Below are 19,674 nucleotides of genomic sequence, written 5' to 3'. Positions count from 1 at the left end.
CTGGCGCAGGCGCGTGTCGCGTCCCAGTCGCGTCGCGTTGCAATTTGCGCGTTCCCATTTGAACCAGTGATGTTACGAAAACGCGCGCTGCGCTGCGTCGCGCCACACGCACTATACGCGTCTCAATTTGCGCCTAGCCTTACAGTATGCACACCACACAACACTTGGCACTTGGCGTAGTCACACCAACAATACCAGGGTCAAGAATCAGATTTTCACTCTCCAGCGGAGTGTGCGCCGATATGAAACTTTCTGGCAGATTAAAACTGTGTGTCGGACCGAGACTCGAACTAGGGACCTTCGCCTTTCGCGGGCAAGTGCTCTACCAACTTAGCTACCCAAGCACGACTCACGCCCCGGTCTTCACAGATTCGCTTCTGCCAGTACCTCGTTCGCAGGAGAGCTTCTGTAACGTTTGGAAGGTAGGAGTAAAGGCGCTACAGTCTGGAACCGCTACGGTCGCAGGTTCGAATCCTGCCTCGGGCATGGATGTGTGTGATGTCCTTAGGTTAGTTAGGTTTAAGTAGTTCTAAGTCCTAGGGGACTTATGACCACAGCAGTTGAGTCCCATAGTGCTCAGAGTCATTTGAACCATTTTGAAGGTAGGAGACGAGGTACTGGCAGAAGCGAAGCTGTGAGGACCGGGGCGTGAGTCGTGCTCAGTTGGTAGAGCACTTCCCCGCGAAAGGCAAAGGTCCCTAATTCGAGTCTCGGTCCGGCACACAGTTTTAATCTGCCAGGAAGTTTAATAGCAGGGTCGTTCAGTAAACAATGTCCCACAATTTTTCTTCCTCAGGAAAATTTATCCTTAAAGGACAGAAGTTGGTGACCATATCAGTAAACGTCTCTTTAGCGTGTACTGATTTTCTGCATGATCTCGATCACATTCGCTGTGGCTATAAGTTCTTGCCCGGTGCTTTTAACCTTGTTTTCAGGTCAGGACCATGGGCCGGATGAGGCAGTGCTGTCCATCCCAATTCGGCATGTGGCGATGTGTTTCTGGGTTCTGATAAGGGAAACTCCTCATTGCCCCCCCCCCCCCCTCCTCCTCAGATTTAGTGGTAAGATGGCGCAGTGGATAGCCTATCAAAAACTGAACACAGATCAAATATGAGAACAGGAAGAAGACCTACTGACTCTATGTTGGAGAAATTAGAATTCTATGTTATAAATGGCACAGCATATGAGTGGTTTAAGTCATAGCTACAGAACAGGAAGCAAAAAGTCTCTTTATAGGCTTCAAGTGATTCAAAGGAGTTTGCCACTTCATCTAACTGGGGTGAAATTACATTAGGTGTTCCATAAGGTTCGATCATGGGTCCCCTCCTGTTCTTGATATATGTGAATGACCTCCCTTCTTATGTGAATCAAGATGCTGAACTGACACTGTTTGCTGATGATACAAGCATAATTATTAATCCAGTAAAAAGAAAGTCCTATAGAAAATGATACAAATAAGGTCTTTGGAAAAGTTATTAATTGGTTTTCTGCTCTGAACTTTGAAAAAACACAGTACATCCAATTTTCTGCTGCAAAAAATAAAATTCCTTCAATAAACATAACACACCAAAAGAAGTCAGTAGCCGGGGTAGTTTTTGGGTGTACATATAGATGAGAATCTTAATTGCAAAATTTATATTTTGGATCTCCTAAAGCGACTAGGTTCTGCAAATTTTGCAGTCAGAATAATTGCCAATTTTGAGGATGTAGAAATTAGTACGCTAACATACTTCCACTCTCTGATGTCATACGGAATAATATTCTGGGGCAACTCAACAATAACGTGTGGGGTTCATAGTCGCACATCTTGTAGGTATCTGTTTAAAAGTTTAGGAATTCTTACTACTGCTTCACAGTACATTTACTCTGTAATGAAATTTTTTCTCAACAAGATTGACCAGTTTAAAATCAACAGCGACATTCATGATTACAATACCAGAGAAAAGAAAGACCTACACTATCCATTACTTAACCTATCTTTGGCACAGAAAGGAGTAAAATATGCTGCTATAACACTTTTGATAAATTACCAGATGAAATAAAATGTCTGACAGACAGCAGTAATAGTTTCAAAAACAAATTGAAATCATACCTCCTTGACAACTCCTTCTATACCATAGATGAATTCTTGAATATGAGTAAATAAATCTGGAGATATAATATATTCATTTTGTGCCATTTAAGGGAATGGGATAGATAATAGAAATATTTAGGTATAACACTATAATGTAAATAAAAAAAAGAAAAAAACCTTGTTTCCTGTGCGCATTTCTTGTGCATTTGACACGTTCCACATCATAATGGTTTTCCGTGCTATTGATCAATGGAACACGTAACTAACTAACTGCTAAAAAGGAAGCAAAATTGAAACAGTGCACGGTCCAAGTTCAAGATGTGCAACATTGACCAGATTTGAATAGCCACGTCGTCGTGGTTATGTGGTTACGGTGTTGGACTCCGAAGGGGGAAATACGTCTTCAAACCTCTACCGTGCTCCATATTTCTTTTCTTTTCCTTTTTTTTCCGCTGCATTTAAGTTTGTGCCTTTGCCGTGGTGTAACGTTCGTTTACAAGGAAGGGACCTCCAGAGGTACGTACCTCCTGTTTGTTCTACACGAGTACCACATGTTACGACTCTTCCGTTCCGTTTTGGAAGTTTTGGCTCTTGAATTCCTTTGCTGCAACACAGTTCACATCCATTCATTTGTTGTTTTCATATCTCAGAGAGATCTATGCGGCATCTCGGCCGTTCTCACTTCAACACATTTATTGTGATGGTAATATATTCTTGCCATATCTCTCACGTTCTGTAATCAGTGTGTGGTATGACAACTGCCAAGAGCACAGAAGCAAAACAGACACGTCAGAGACCGGACGGAGAATTCATAAATTTGTGAAAAAAAAGTGGGGCACGAAGCAGATTTGAACACAGATCTCGCACTTGACAGTCCATCACCGTCACTACACAACCACGACACCGCGTTTCTTGCAATTCCGTCGATGTTGTACTGAGTTCACCGTTTAGATTTCTTCCTGTTTTCTTGCTTTAGCTGTGTGTGCTGTGAGAATAGTGTGTGCGTGTGCACTGTCGTGTTGGAGAAATGTTTCTTTTCGGATTCTTGTCATATCGAACTTGTCGGAAATGGATCTCGAATTTGCACACTGTTTTCACATATGGAGTGTGAGTTAATGGTTAACCCTTTCGGCAACACATTTTTGAGAATGACACCGTCTCATAAGATTGTCATCTTGAATTTCCAGCAGAGGGAGTGCTTCGAATTATTTCCTTTTTTAGTGACTGCGGATGGTGCCACTCCAGTTACCGCCTTCTTGTTTCACGCTCAGTATGATGCCCCCAGGTTTCTCCATCTGTAACGAAATCTACATTTTATCCCTGCCATCTTTAGAATTTGAAGGAGTATTCCAGTCAACACTGTCAAAAGCTTTCTCTGAGTCTACTACAATTGCTATAAACCTAGGTTTGCCCTTCCTTCTTATACGAGAAGTCGTAGGGTTAGTACTGCCTCCTGTTCCTACATATTTTCTCCGGAATCCAAATCCAAACTGATGAATCTTTAGTTTTCACACCTGCCAGCAACTTTTTTTTTTTTTTTTTTTTTTAAATTGAAATTATTATGTTCTTCTTGAAATCTGAGGGTATTTCACAGGTCTCATGCATCTTATATATGATATATATGTTAAATAATGTGGGCGATAATGGTCGCTGATATTGTTTCCGCATAAAAACTGTGAACAGGGCATGTTAAATGCAGGGGAATGCAGTACTCTCCTAAAATTTCCCATAAATAGGATCTCACCCCCAGCCGCAGGCATTTTCATAATACACAAAAGTTGCATATGTCGCCAGAATAAATTCTCTGTCCTTTTTTACTATTCCCTTTGCAGACTTTGAGGACAAGTTTCTTACACCAAAACAAGGAAAAAATGTTCAGTAAACATGGTCTATAAAATGCATACATTAACAGCTATGAGCACTTGTTCAGTGGAAGATCAGTGTTTCACAGTAGCGGGCATGCACTTTACAGCCAATCTTTACTAGACGTTCTTCCTTGTTTTGGCGCGAGGAAGCTGTCATTAAAGTCTGTAAAGGAAAATCAGTTGTGCCCCGCAGGAAAAACGCAATCCATATGATTGTCTCAGTCCAAAAATTTTTTACCTGTCAGAGGAGTCTGTTAAATCGTTTAATCTTTTGGAAAATACCTTGGCATATATCATAGCTACAGTTTAGTAGACTCGTGTGTGTGAACCATGCACCTTGTCATTGGTGGGGAGGCTTGCGAGCCTCAGCGATACAGATATCCGTACCGTAGTTGCAACCACAACGCAGGGGTATCTATTGAGAGACCAGACAAACGTATGGTTCCTGAACAGGGGCAGCAGCATTTTCAGTAGTTGCAGGGACAACAGTGTGGACGAGTGAGTGATCTGGCCTTGTAACACTAACCAAAACGGCCTTGCTGTGTTGGTACTGCGAACGGCTGAAAGCAAGGGGAAACTACAGCGTAATTTTTTCCGAGGGCATGCGGCATTACTGTATGGTTAAATGATCATGGCGTCCTCTTGGGTAAAATATTGTGGAGGTAAAATAATCACCCATTCGGATCTCCGGGCGGGGAAGACGACGTCGTTATCGGGGGAAACAAAACTGGCATTCTGCTAATCGGAGCGTGGAATGTCAGATCCCTTAATCGGGCAGGTAGGTTAGAGAATTTAAAAAGGGAAACGGATAGGTTAAAGTTAGATACAGTGGGAATTACTGAGGGTCGGTGGCAGCAGGAACAAGACTTTTGATCAGGTAGATACAGGGTTTTATAAATACAAAATCGAATAGGGGTAATGCAGGAGTAGGTTTAATAATGAATAAAAAATAGGAGTGCGGGTAAGCTACTACGAACAGCATAGTGCGAATTCTTTGAAGTTGAATGGAATAACTGGTTGAAGCTGACCTTGGGGAAGATTGGTTTGGATTCTGTAGAAATGTTGCGACACGTGAGGCAATACTAACCCTACAACTTATCTTAGAAGATATATTAAGGAAAGGTAAACCCACGTTTCTGACATTTCTAGACTTAGACATAGCTTTTAAAGATGTTGACCGCAGTATTCTCTTTCAAATTCTGGAGATGGCAGGGGTCAAATACAGGGAGCGAAAGGCTATTTACAATTTGTACAGAAACCAGATGGCAATTACAAGAGTCGAGGGTCATGAAAGGGAAGTAGTGGTTGGGAAGAGAGTGAGACAGGGTTGCAGCCTATCCCCGGTGTTATTCAATCTGTATATTGAACAAGCAGTAAAGGAAACAAAAGAAAAATTAGGAGTAGGACTTAAAATCGATGGCGAAGAAATAAAAACTATGAGGTTAGCCGATGACATTGTAATTCTGCCAGAGACAGCAAAGGATCTGGAACAGCAGCTGAACGGAATGGACAGTGTCTTGAAAGGAGGATGTAAGATGAACATCAACAAAAGCAAAACGAGGATAATAGAATGTAGTCGAATTAAATCAGCTGATGCTGAGGGAATTAGATTAGAAAATGAGACACTTAAAGCATTAAAGGAGTTTTGCTATTTGGGGAGCAAAATAACTGTTGATGGTCGAAGTATAAGGGAAACAAAATGTAGACTGGCAATGACAAGGAAAGCGTTTCTGAAGAGAAATTTGTTAACAACGAGTATAGATTTAAGTGTCAGGACGTCTTTTCTGAAAGTAATTCTATGGAGTGCAGGCAAGTATGGAAGTGAAACATGGACGAGAAATAGTTTAGAACCTAAGAGAGTAGAAGATTTTGAAATGTCATGTTACAGAAGAATGCTGAAGATTAGATGGGGACATCACGTAAGTATTGGGGAGGTACTGAACAGAATTGGGGGAGAAGAGGAATTTGTGGTACTGTTTGACAAGAAGAAGGGATCGGTTGGTAGGATACGTTTTGAGACATCAAAGGATCACCAGTTTAGTAATGGAGGGTAGAGTGGAGGGTAAAAATTGTAGAGGGAGACCAAGAGACGAATACACTAAGCAGTTTCAGAAGGATGTAGGTTGCAGTAGGTACTGGGAGATGAAGAAGCTTGCACAGGATAGAGTAGCATGGAGAGCTGTATCAAACAAGTTTCTGGATTGAAAACCACCACCACCACAACAAAAACATCATATCTCTGTATTGAACTTACTGCCGGATGGATACCCATAACAGAGGTAGTACGTCGTTTATCCTTCACTATTAAGCAAATAAAAGTCTGATGCATGTTAGTACTCGTAAAAACAGAATTATGCAGAAATTATGAGTTGTTATAAGTGTAAAACAGTGAGGCCTACGGGCCGTGATTTGGAGCGATGCTAAACAGATGGGTACCACGGGGAGCACTTTAATCCGCTCAGTACTGCGTGCGCCACGCACCTAGGCCTGGCTTTTTGCGCCTAACGAAATAAGTAATGAAGTGGCGGCGCGCTGTGAGGTCGTGGCGACGTTTTGCCACCACTGGCCCGGCACAGTACAAGCGCAAACCACCCGGCCACAACATTTCCAGCTATTCCCCGTACAGCGAGTGAAAAAAATACAAAAAAGCTGATGCATTATTCATGGGCGTTATACCGCGTGAAATACAGCGCCAGAATGCGGACGAAATGTATTTTTATGCGGTAGGGATGCGACATGCGACATTTCTCTCAGGCTGCAGGATGGTGACGTCACCACAAAAAAAATTAATATGAACCAATTTGTCTGAACCTCGTTCTCTGCTTGAATGCGTCGCCAAATACAACGTCTCATTTAACGACCTCATTACAAAGCAGAGTGTAGTACAGTTACCAAACCATTAAGAGTTCGTCGGTCTGCAATATTTCCTTCGCGACTAGCGTCAAATTGGTATGTTACTTTCCTCCGCGTAACCTGAGAAGAACACTAACTGAACTCACCGGCTTAGTCCACAATGCGTTCGCTGCAACAAAATTTGATCACGGTCGCCGAAAAAAACTATCCATCTCGAACTAGTGTGTACACAGCTATGTTTTAAGTTTTGTTATCCTCGCTTTGAACGATGAGGCAGTGTTAGTGTCTGCTCCCATAATGATGTTCATATGTAATAGCCCCTTAAAAGAAAAGTCATCGGTATTACATTGTAACGAAACATGCTGCTTGCATCCAAATGGGAACAAGTTCGTTTCCACAGAACCAACATAGTTTCTCGCCAGTTCAAATCTGTCCAGTCCATTCAAAACCAAACCATCTGCATACCTGCTGGCTATACCAATTGATACATAGTGCCACAAAGTAGAACCTTCTACTATCTATCATTTATTTATTTGTTTACACGTTCCAGCCAGGAATTCTAGTCCAGCCGTCCTTATGATTTAATTTGTATTGTTGCCACCAGTTCCGGCACTTCAATGCGTCATCTTCAGGCTGTATTTGATGCGGAAGGGATTTGACACGATCCATATATATATATATATATATATATATATATATATATATATATATATATATATGGCTCTAAGCACTATGAGACTTAACATCTGAGGTCATGAGTCCACTAGACTTCGAACTACTTAAACCTAACTAACCTAAGGACATCACACACATCCATGCCCGAGGCAGGATTCGAAACTGCGACTGGATTTCGTGATCTGACGCACCAATTGGACAGAATTTGGTACGATATCGCTGTCAGGAAGTGATTCAACGACTCTATAATTCAGTGCCAAGAACTGGTTGCATAAGGGGGAGGGATGGACCACCGTATTATTGACTTGCTTAGTTTGTGACGCTCTTCTTCCTGAACTAGTCTACAATTTTTCTGTAGTTGTAATCGATTGTTTGTCTGTGCATGTACATCGCATCTACCGATTTCCTTGCCATTCGGTTATTTGCTTCGTGTGCGTGTTTCTTTTTTTTTATTAGTCTATTTCTGTTATTGTGTTAAACTTTCATCATAAGATTATTCCTCCTAATGAGTAGATTATAACAGCATTTTAAATTTTGAAATTCGGGCACTTACGTGAAACAATGAAAATCAAACTTTTGTTGTCCCTGGAAGTCCTGGGATAGGCATTCTGCAACAAGTTCGGGTTCTGAGACAGTCGCCTTGCCTGCGAGTAATTCTCTGTTAATACAGTGAAGAGCCAAAGAAACTGGTACACCTGCCTAATATCGTGTAGATCCCCCACGAGCACGCAAAAGTGTCGCAACACGACGTGGCATGGACTCGAGTAATGTCCGAAGTAGTGCTGGAGGGAATTGACACCATGAATCCTGTAGGGCTGTCCATAAATCGGTAAGAGTACGAGGGGGTGGAGATCTCTGCTGAACAGCTCGCTGCTAGGCGTCCCAGATATGCTCAATAATGTTCATGACTGGGGAGTCTGGTGGCCAGCGGAAATGTTTTAACTCAGAAGAATGTTCCTGGAGCCACTCTGTAGCAATTCTGGGTGTGTGAGGTGTCGCATTGTCCTGCTGGAGTTGCCCAAGTCCGTCGGAATGCACAATGGGCATGAATGGATGCAGGTGATCAGAAAGGATGCTTACGTACGTGTCACCTGACAGTCGTATCTACACATCGGGGGTCCGATATTACTCCAACTGCACACACCCCACACCATTACAGAGCCTCCACCAGCTTGAACAGTCCGCTGCTGACATGCAGGCTCAGTGGATTCATGAGGTTGTCTCCATACCCGCGCACGTCCATCCGCTCAATACAATTTGAAACGAGACTCGTCCGACGACGCAACATGTTTCCAATCATCAACAGTCCAATGTCTGTGTTGACGGACCCAGACGTAGCATGAAACTTTGTGTCGTGCAGTCATCAAGGGTACACGAGTAGCCTTCGGCTCCGAAGGCCCATATCGATGGTGTTCCGTTGAATGGTTCGCACACTGACACTTGTTGATGGCCCAGCACTGAAATCTGCAGCGATTTTCGGAAGGGTTGCACTTCACATTGAACGGTTCGCTTCAGTCGTCGTTGGTCCCGTTTTGCAGGACCTTCTTCCGGCCGCAGTGATGTCAGAGAGCTGATGTTTTACCGGATTCCTGATATTCACGGTACGCTCGTGAAAAACCCCTACCTCATCGGAGATGCTGTGTCCCATCGCTCGTGCACCGACTGTAAAACCACGTGCAAACTCACTTAAATTTTTATAACCTGCCATTTCGGCGGCTATAACCGATCTAACAGCTGCACCAGACACTTGTCTTACATAGGCGTTGTCGACCGCAACGCCGTATTCTGCTTCTTTACAGATCTTTGTATTTGAATACGCTCGCCTATATCAGTTTCTTTGGCGCTTAAGGTTATTTCCGACAGTGTAGGCCGGACTTACCCCTGGGAGGAAGGGAGGGAAATAGCGCTGTAAAGCCGTCGGCACACGGACCGTGCTGTCGAACGTTATCGTTGAGCGTGCCAAGTTCAACGTCCTGGTGAACGCCCAGGAACGATGTGACTTGTGCATACTGTACGTGGGCCCAAACGTGGTATACGCGATTGCAACGCACTCCAGCGGCAGCTGAGGGATGTTTCTAGTTCGTAAATCACATTGTTTACTCAACGGGCGCGCGTAAAATTCCCACGTTAGCTCTATTGAAACGCACGTTTTCTCCATCACCCACGAAAAGGAAAGTACCATGTCCAATCAATAAGGACACAGGCTCATAAAAGTTCCATTACAAACTTAAATGCCGGCCGGAGTGGCCAAGCGGTTCTAGGCGCTACAGTCTGGAACCGAGCGACCGCTACTGTCGCAGGTTCGAATCCTGCCTCGGGCATGGATGTGTGTGATGTCCTTAGGTTAGTTAGGTTTAAGTAGTTCTAAGTTCTAGCGGACTGATGACCTTAGAAGTTAAGTCCCATAGTGCTCAGAGCCATTTGAGCCAACAAACTTAAATACTTCTCCGCATAAGATAAACATTATTTCCCACATTTTAGTAAAACCCCAAGGTCAGTCTTACTCGATCACTATTCCTACCCAGTAGCAGAATCTTTGCAACATATGAATTGCGAAGCGTAAAAGAACAAGGAGCAAAATATGTTTATACAAGTAGCGGAAGCTGTCCGGTAGATTAAGCGAACCGAACAAACTCACCCCTCGATAAAAGGTGAACTTATATTTACATAACATCAAACATTATAGTATATACTTATATTAAACTAATAATAAAGTATCAGAACTTAATAAAAACGCGAATGTTAGGAAAAACAAAAATAGGAAGTGGCGAGACGGGAACTACCGCCCCAAAACACAACTCAGTAGAGAAAAGTGACGCTAGTCATTACGCTACACCTACAGCAAGATGAATATTGGTAATCGTAGTATGTTACCCGCTGCTGAAATCCTTAATCTTACGTATGTTACTAATTTAAATTTAATTATAACAAATTGTACCAAGAAAGATACGTTTTGGGTGGATCTTCAGTGGGGCGCTGCCTTTAAATAGCCTACTCTTATAATACGCAAGTTACAATAATTCTTTTGCCACGAATATGATGTTTCTTATTATTATATTGGAACGAATCACACAGTTAACAACGGGTTTTCGAGTGATTCTCACTTTGCTGGTGCTCAGAAACAGCGTATATACATATAGGCTTGTCGTGAATGCCAACATGGCGCCTCACAACTCTGTACTGAAGGGAGACGGCGTGCGTGTGACGTAGGTGGCGTTGTGCCGTCTCATTGGTCAACGCTCAGACGCACGCTCAGAATATCTGACATGCCAGATATTGCACTGCACGTTCGGAAAGACTCCCGAACGTGCTGTTCCACGCTATGACGTCATAAACTCGGCACGCTCAACGTTCGGCTGCATGGTCCGTGTGCCGACGGCTTAAGGAAACGGTCGTGTTGAACGCCTCGCTCCCGGTGAGTAGTTGCGGCGATCACGCAGCGATAAGCGGCCGACCTGCAGCGGCGTTTGCGCGGTAACGCGCGCAGCCCATGACCACAGACTACGCTGCAATTACTCTCGCGGGCCGCGATCGTAAAACTCCGCGGCGGCCGAATGGGGTCGAGATAAGGCGCGCGCACACAGACAGCCCGTTAACACCGGCAGCCGCGCCGCGCCTGAATGGAGAAACGGCCGCGTAATGCTTTCACCCGGCGGTACCCGCTAACGCGCCGTTCACGGCGGCCAAGAGTTTTAAAGAGTTGCAAAAGGCGGAGGGGGCGCAGCTGCCTCTCTTTCTCTCTCCGCAATCTCCGCGTCCTTTCACAGGCACCGTGCAAGGTGGGCGGCCAAAGAGCGGAGCTTAGATCCACAGTAGCAGGCTGTTTTAAGAAACACAGAAACCAGCCACTTTTTGTGTACCTTTCTTTATGCCGATAGGCGTTTCGGTCTTTTACCCATCACTAGTTGGCGTGGCGTTCGCTGTGTTATTCGTTGGTTTGGTATTTTATTAATTTGTAATTGAAAATGATAATCTTATTTTATTACGTTGAGTAGTTACTAAATAATTGTTCTCCCGGCTAAAGATTTGGTCAAGTTGCTAAAGAACTCCAAGTTAACGTTATGCTAAAGTGTTGTCTGTAAGTTGTGTAAGTGTCACTAAATCACAGTTCATACAACAGATTCCATACAACTATTGATTATGATGGAAGCAGTTATCTTCAGCAAAATGATCATTAAAAGCACCGAATATCAGCCGCGAACAACACTGACATGTGTTACCTGAAACAATATTCTTCGCAACTCGTGCTTAATTAATTTCGGCACCATACATCAGCTAGCAAAGTTTGTTGTAAGGATCGTGCTATGAGCACTGTTTTTAAAGAACCAATCTGATTCGAATTAGTTTCATTAAAATGAGTTCGGGACCACCGGTGCACATTTATTTTTACGCATTTGCATTACCTTCGGCATTTATGTCTGCAGAGTTGGGTAATTTGAATTTGCCGCTGAGATAATTGTTAAGATGGCGACAAACAATTTGTAGTGTTGGCAGAAGAGCCAACACTGTGTTTCTAGAGGAGGCCGAAATGCACGCGTTTAATTACACGCTGACTGGCGTGAGGTCTGGAACAGGACAATATCTTGAGAATTGCAAATAAAGTACGTAGATGAAGTAATACTTAACTTTAATCCACAATTGTAGAACATCTCTCTTGATACATGCTTCACATAATAAATATCAATTGAATACGGCGCCTTGCTAGGTCGTAGCAAACGTAGCTGAAGGCTATGCTAACTATCGTCTCGGCAAATGAGAGCTTATCGGTCAGTGTAGCTTCGCTAGCAAAGTCGGCTGTACAACTGGGGCGAGTGCTAGTAAGTCTCTCTAGACCTGCCGTGTGGCGGCGCTCGGTCTGCAATCACTGACAGTGGCGACACGCGGGTCCGACGTATACTAACGGACCGCGGCCGATTTAAAGGCTACCACCTAGCAAGTGTGGTGTCTGGCGGTGACACCACACAATTGATAGAGACTTTCTATTGTTAGAGCAAGTAGGATAAGTATTTGAAGTGCTTATTAAACTTTACTTTCGTATTGTGCACTATTTAGACTTCATCAAGCAAACATTTGATTTTTTTCTAAGGAAAACAGATAAAAACGCGATACAAATCGCTATCGTCAATGGCTGCGCTCCTTGCAGCGGAAAGAAATAATAAGCACAGATAATGCTTATTGAGTGAGGAATTAAAGTTACAAATAAATATTCACTCATATTTATAATAATAATGAACTCTATTCTCAAGTAATGATTAACAAATAATTACAATTCCTTAACAGACCTCAGTTTGATATGCGTCCGCAACCTACAAAAGCCAACCAACAAAAGGTAAAAACAAAGGAAGACAAACGCAGATCATGAAAGGAATTTACAATTATCATTGTCTTTGTATGATACACATCGATATGTCCAATTACATCATAGAATGTTATACAAATAATTAATATTTATCATCGTTTTCACTTTTTTTTCATATGTCGAATAGATAATGTTTATAACTTTTACAGGCATAATTTCCTCTCGTCGCACTGCAGCCAAAATTTATCTCGTGGATGTTACATTGGCGTAATAATATTTCAGTTAGTAAATCTTTAAAATATCGGCTGCAGTCTGAATGATGCAGCTGGACTGTACAAAAATGGTTCAAATGGCTCTGAGCGCTATGGGACTTAACGTCTATGGTCATCAGTCCCCTAGAACTCAGAACTACTTAAACCTAACTAACCTAAGGACAGCACACAACACCCAGTCATCACGAGGCAGAGAAAATCCCTGACCCCGCCGGGAATCGAACCCGGGAACACGGGCGCGGGAAGCGGGAACGCTACCGCACGACCACGAGCTGCGGACGACTCTACAAAATAACTTCGTTTAACTACCAGGGTTGCCCAGAAAGTACTACAACGCATTTTTTTTTGTTCAAAAAGTCTTTATTGAACATAGTGGAAAACTACACACCCTATTTTTCTACGTAATCTCCATCCCGTTCTATGGCCTCCCTGCAACGTGAAACAAGGGCGTGTATGCCCTGTCGGTACGAATCCTTGTCCTGGTGGCGGAGCCAGTGTTTCACTGTGTGAATCACCTCCTCATCGTCCTCAAAATGTCTTCCACGAATGGCATCCTTCAACAGAAAGGCACAGGTGGAAACTCGCTGCAACATGTCAGGCATGACATCCGCGGATGGTCTCCCCGGCCGCTGTAAATTGCGGAGCTGTGCCGAACCGCCTTCTGATGACCTCACTCTCCGTGCCCGGCGACTAACTGTACTTCTGTCCACAGCAGACGCTCCACAGACTTTGCACAAACGTTCGTGAATATTGTCCCCAGTTTATTTCTCTGCATTGAAAAATTCTATGACGGCACGTGGCTTGTAACGTACATCACCTACAGACGCCATTTTGAAACTGTGCTGCAGCTACGCTATCTGTCGGAAGTGGCAGAAACTTGGCACGCTCCCTCAGGAGACTTCAAATAATACATACGTAACATTTCGCATTCGTATCATTGTTATCGGCTGAGAAAAAAATTGCGGTGCGTCACTTTCCGGGCAACCCACGTTCTCTGCTTGTCGCGTTGTATATTTATTATACATTACTCGTTAGATACACGTGCATTCTGCTCTGCTTATTTTTGTTGTTTAGATTTTCACATGTTTTATAATTGTGGCGGAAACGCTTTCATTTGTATGTTCTGCAAAAACAGCCCAGTATCCACCAAGTTGCCGAGTGGCATCTTGGTTTACTTCGGAAAATCATGTCAATGGCCAAATTTATGTTTTACTTACAAGTTGTTATAATGCTATTCATGGCTTAAGCTTCTCTATGACTAAAAATTTGAAACTTATCTCGAATGTACGCAATATATTCCGCGATCATGTAATAAATGCTAGTATTAGTGTCCGCGTCATCTAATATAATCCATCGTGCCAAGTAAAGCAGCATGAGACATGCCATCATCTCGTCAAACACGCCATTCCTCATGTCATGCAACATTACACAACGTGTCATTTAATGTAGGATGCATGCATCACCACTCACAGATAGTTCTCATTATAGATGCACCCTCACTCTCCGTTACTCGCTATTCTAAATGCACCCCACTCTAGAAGCGCACAAACTTCTATCCATTTGTTCTCACACCCCGCGCCATACACGTAACATGGGGAGTGGGTTCGGGAGAGGAATGTTCTCCTCGGCGAAAACAAATACTCCCTCCAGCAATAATTCAAAAATTTGTTTCACTGTCGCTCCCAGGAACAAATTTTCCCACTTAGAAATTTCATCTCCTCCAGAAAGCTTTTTTAACTGTTACGCGTGTCCCTTTCTTCCACATGATGTTGTATACTGTTTACTATGACTGGCGAACCTTCTGGATTTCGGGCACAGAATCAGGGACTTTAGCCTATAAATTTCAAGATGGAGTTGTGCGAACATCTTGCAGGTAAGAGAGATCGCTACACTGGGGAAGTAGGACTAACTAATAAAAAAGGCGTGAATAAATCAAGATGTTTTGACTTAAATCTCTTTGAAAAGCTAGGTCAGTTTTTTCACATCTCTAACTCTATCGAGGGCGTATTTGCCTTTTTTTTTGTAGTACAACAGGACGATTTTTCATTCTGATTCCCAACTTTTACTCTTCTATAATTTTGACATTAGACCTCCACATAGTGGGAACCGATGTATGTTTTAGTTCACTTCGACGAAGAGTGATCAGGCATAGGTTTTTTTAATTGTCTTTCGAACCATGTTGCTTATATTGTGACAACGGATGAATCTTTTACAAAACAGGACGACCGTTAATTACGTGTATTTGTACTTCCTTCAAAATTTGGGCCGATTCGACAAGTTTGAAACATAGAATAGTTGCGCCTAAAAAAAAGTGTTTTTTTGGACTTAAGAACCGATTGAAGGTAGATTTTCGAAAACGAATATTCAGATTTAATGTAATAAGGCATTTATTTATCTGATTCACTTTAACTCGTTACCGTGCATTCATTTCACGTAAGAACATATTTTGCGTGCTGCATTTAGCTTCACTTTGTACCATCGTATCTCGACAACGGGTAAAGATTATTGGATACAGAAATTTCGTTTTAACTTTATCCATTTTATCTGCTTAGTGCAAAGTTTGAGTCGATTTGTGCGACTTTTAAGCATACCTTGGAGCGCTTCGTACACGTAAAATTGGAAAGGTGCGTAAATAAATGGTGGCACTAGTTGAGCATTAATTTCAGCCCAGTCAACATATTTTGCAAAAGGAAATAATTGATTTGCACAATTTTCCCGCTCGCCAGCTCCGGTTCGTCGTTCAAACTGTTTGATATACTGTAACATAACTACATTAAGACAGATGTTTGAATGGCTATACAAATGGCCGCTGGTCCGGGTTAAAGGAATAACTATTTTGTAATTTTTGAAAACATTTCTCTTAGAGTACAGCGGTTTCTTTATTATTTAAAAATTAACATGATCTGTTACAACAGCAAAAAACTTCTAACTGCCGTCGTGGAGTCGTAGCCACCGTGTGCCATCATGGTGCGTAGTGTGAAGATCGTCTAAAACAGGCCGAAACCGGTAACCTCACAAAAAAAAGTTTCTTACGAATGTGATTGTTCATGTTCATTTTTTAAACAAAAAGTTTTTACACCATGTTACTTGGTCAAATAGGAACCGAGCACCAAGACTCCCCCCTCATAATCAGGATTCTGCGCGCTGTCTTTGGAAATATTTGCTTAAAAAATAATGTACGTTATGTACAAAAGAATTAATATAAAATATATTACTCGCAGCTCGAGTGACACTGTAGAGAATAAAGGCAGAACAACTGACTTACAAGATGTAAAAGTGCCATATGCATTGGATGGGCTCATATTTGATAATGTCTTAGAAATATATGGTCTTTCATTTTATTTATGATTAGTATTATGGCCGAGCGGCTCTAGGCGCTTCAGGTTCGAATCCTGCCTCGAGCATGGATGTGTGTGATGTCCTTAGGTTAGTCAGGTTTAAGTAGTTCTCAGTCTAGGGGACTGATGACCTCAGATGTTAAGTCCCATAGTGCTTAGAGCCATTTTAGCATTGTTTTTTCATGGTTTCACTTAGTGTCTCATTGTAAAAGTTAATTGTGGAAATTCCTTAGAAAACTTTTGTTGACTATCTGGTTGGTCATTAGGATGTCATTTGTGGATGCACAAGTGCAATTTGAATTCTTGTCATACAGAAACTTAAACTAGAAATAGTGCTTTCAGAGCCTGTAAATAAACGATTACTTTGGCCATAAACTTAAGTTTCTGGTGCAAACAAAGATGTCAGTCGGCATTATGGCGGCTACTTTGCTGTTTGTGTGAAACATACAAATTGGTGCCACGATTATAAATACACAACTCGGAACAACAACAAGCGGAGTAGAAAGTAAGCACATCTACAGAGTAATAAACCTGAATGTACAGTGCGTGAAGCAGAATAACTAAACAAAATTATTTTGTACAGATCAACTATATCATTCAAATTGTATTCGATGTTTAAACGATGTAGGAACTGAATATCGATATACGGATTACGTGAATTGAAGATAGATGAAAGCTCGAAACGTTTATTGGCATCGCCGCGCGGGATTAGCCGAGCGGTCTGGGGGACTGCAGTCCGAGACTGTGCGGCTGGTCCCGGCGGAGGTTCGAGTCCTCCCTCGGGCATGGGTGTGTGTGTTTGTCCTTCGGATAATTTAGCTTAAGTAGTGTGTAAGCTTAGGGACTGATGACCTTAGCAGTTAAGTCCCATAAAATTTCACACACATTTGAATATTTTTTTATATTGGCATAAATAAAAATATATAAAGTGGCGGAATGCCTTGGGCCCTGTCTTTCAGGACTTCATTTGAGAAAAGCGCAAGCAGGGGTTGCACATGGTCAATTTTTTGGGAATCGATGTTGGTTGGTATGGATGAAGTCATTCCTTCAGTGAAAGTGGACGGCTGTTTTGTGGATCACTGCTGCTACACTTCTCGTAAGCACTTGTGAAGTTAACATTACCTTTGCCAGCAAGGTTTAATCACTGAGCCCTGTATGTAAATACCAGGAAGGAATCGTAGAGCAAACATTCAAGAGTATCTTAGTAGTCTTGTACGTACCGATCAGTAATGTTAACGGTGGAAAAGATCCACTGTAGTTCGATAACAGTGTTAGGAAGCTGCTGCAAAGACAAAGCCAGCTTCATTGCAAATTTAAAGGAAGCAGAACACAAACAGCAACTTGATGAAGTAAAAATTAACGAAGGAAGGGTTATGCGTGAAGTATTCAACGAATACGAAAGTACAACTCAACCTACCAACTTGATAGAAAATTTTAATATGTTTTGGGCATATGTTAAATCAGAAAATTGATCGAAGTCTTCTGTCCAGACGCTCCGTGACCATAGTGGCAATGAAACAGAGAATGACATAGAAAAGATAAAAATACTAAACATTTTATCCCAAAACTGTTTCAAAGAGGAGGGTCGCACTGTCGTTCCTCCTTTAAATAGTCTCACGAATGGCGAAATGACAGATAACTAAATAACTGATCAAGCGATAGACAAGCTACTGAAATCTCTCAGCACAGGAAAGCCCCATCTGACGGGATAACATTCTATTATACAAAGAGTATGCGAAATAACTTGTCCGTCTTCTATTAGCTGTGTACCATAGGTTTCTGTGAAGGAGCGAAATGTTTCTGATGACTGAAAAAAGGCACAGGTCATTTCCGTTTTCAGGAATAATTCATACAATAGACGCACAAAACTAGAGGCATTTTGTTTTGTTTTCCCTCTACACTTTCTACCCTCTACAACTCCCTCTAGTACCGTGGAAGTCATTGCCTGATGTCTTAACAGATGTCCTAGCATTCTGTCCCTTCTCCTTGTCAGTGTTTTCCACATCCCCCTTTCCTCTCCGATTCAGCGCATAGCCTCTTCACGCGTTACGTTTTCGGTCCATCTAATTTTCGACATTCGTCTCTAGCAACAAATCTCAAATGCTTCGATTCTCTACTGTTCCTCTATTCCCGTAGTCCATGTTTCACTACCATCCAATTGTGTGCTCCAAAAGTACATTCTGAGAAACGTCTTCCTCAAATTAAGGCCTACGTTTGATATTAGTGGACTTCCCTCGGCCGGGAATGCCCTTTTGGCCAGTGCTGGTCTGCTATTTATGTCGTCCTTGCTCCGTTCGTCAAGGGCTAAGCTGCCTATATAGCAGAATTCCGTAACTTCATCTACTCCGTGATCACCAATTGTGTTGTTAAGTCTCTCGCTATTCTCATTTCTGCTACTTCTCATTACTTTCGTCTTTCTTCTATTTACTCTCAAACTGTACTTATTAGACTGTTTATTCAACACATGCAGTTCTTCGCCTCTTTTTGCAGAGGACAGCTATGTCATCAACAGATCTTGTCGTTCATATCCTTTCTCCTTGAATTTTAATTCCCTCCTTGAAGCTTTCTTTTATTTTCGTCAGTCTCTTCGATGTATAGATTCAACAGTAATAGCGAAAGACTGCATCCCTGTTTTACACCCTTTTTAATACGAGCACTTCGTTTTTGGTCAGAGAGTCTTGTCGTTTCCTCTTCTTGGTTCTTGTACATATTGCATATTATCCGTCTTTCCCTATAGCACACCCCAATCTTTCTTGGATTTTCGAACATAGTGGACCATTTGACATTGTCGAACACTTTCTAGGTGTTGACAAATCCCGTGAAAGTGTCTTGATTCTTCTACCGTCTTGCTTCCATTTTCAAGCCCAACGTCAGAGCTGCCTTTCTCGTGCCTTTAACTTCCTGAAGAAAAGGCCCTCAATTTTCTTTGGGTTATTCCATGAAATATCTAGGGGTATGCGTACGGAGCTATTTGAAGTTGAACGACCAAATGACATTATTCGCCAGTAAGGCAGATACCCGACTGAGATTCGTTGAAATAACCTTCGGGAAATGTAATCCACGAACAAAGAGGGTATCTTGTAGAACACACTTTCGATCAAGAAAGTTGCTTCTCAGCATGAGATCCGTACCAGATAGGACCAAGGATGAAATACACTACTGGCCATTAAAATTGCTACACCATGAAGATGACGTGCTACAGACGCGAAATTAACCGACAGTAAGGAGATGCTGTGATAGGCAAATGATTAGCTTTTCAGAGCATTCACACAGGGTTGGCGCCGGTGGCGACACCTAC

This window comes from Schistocerca piceifrons, chromosome 1, assembly GCF_021461385.2.
Source record: "Schistocerca piceifrons isolate TAMUIC-IGC-003096 chromosome 1, iqSchPice1.1, whole genome shotgun sequence".
NCBI classification, from domain to species: domain Eukaryota; kingdom Metazoa; phylum Arthropoda; class Insecta; order Orthoptera; family Acrididae; genus Schistocerca; species Schistocerca piceifrons.
This window is presented reverse-complemented; position numbering follows the sequence as displayed.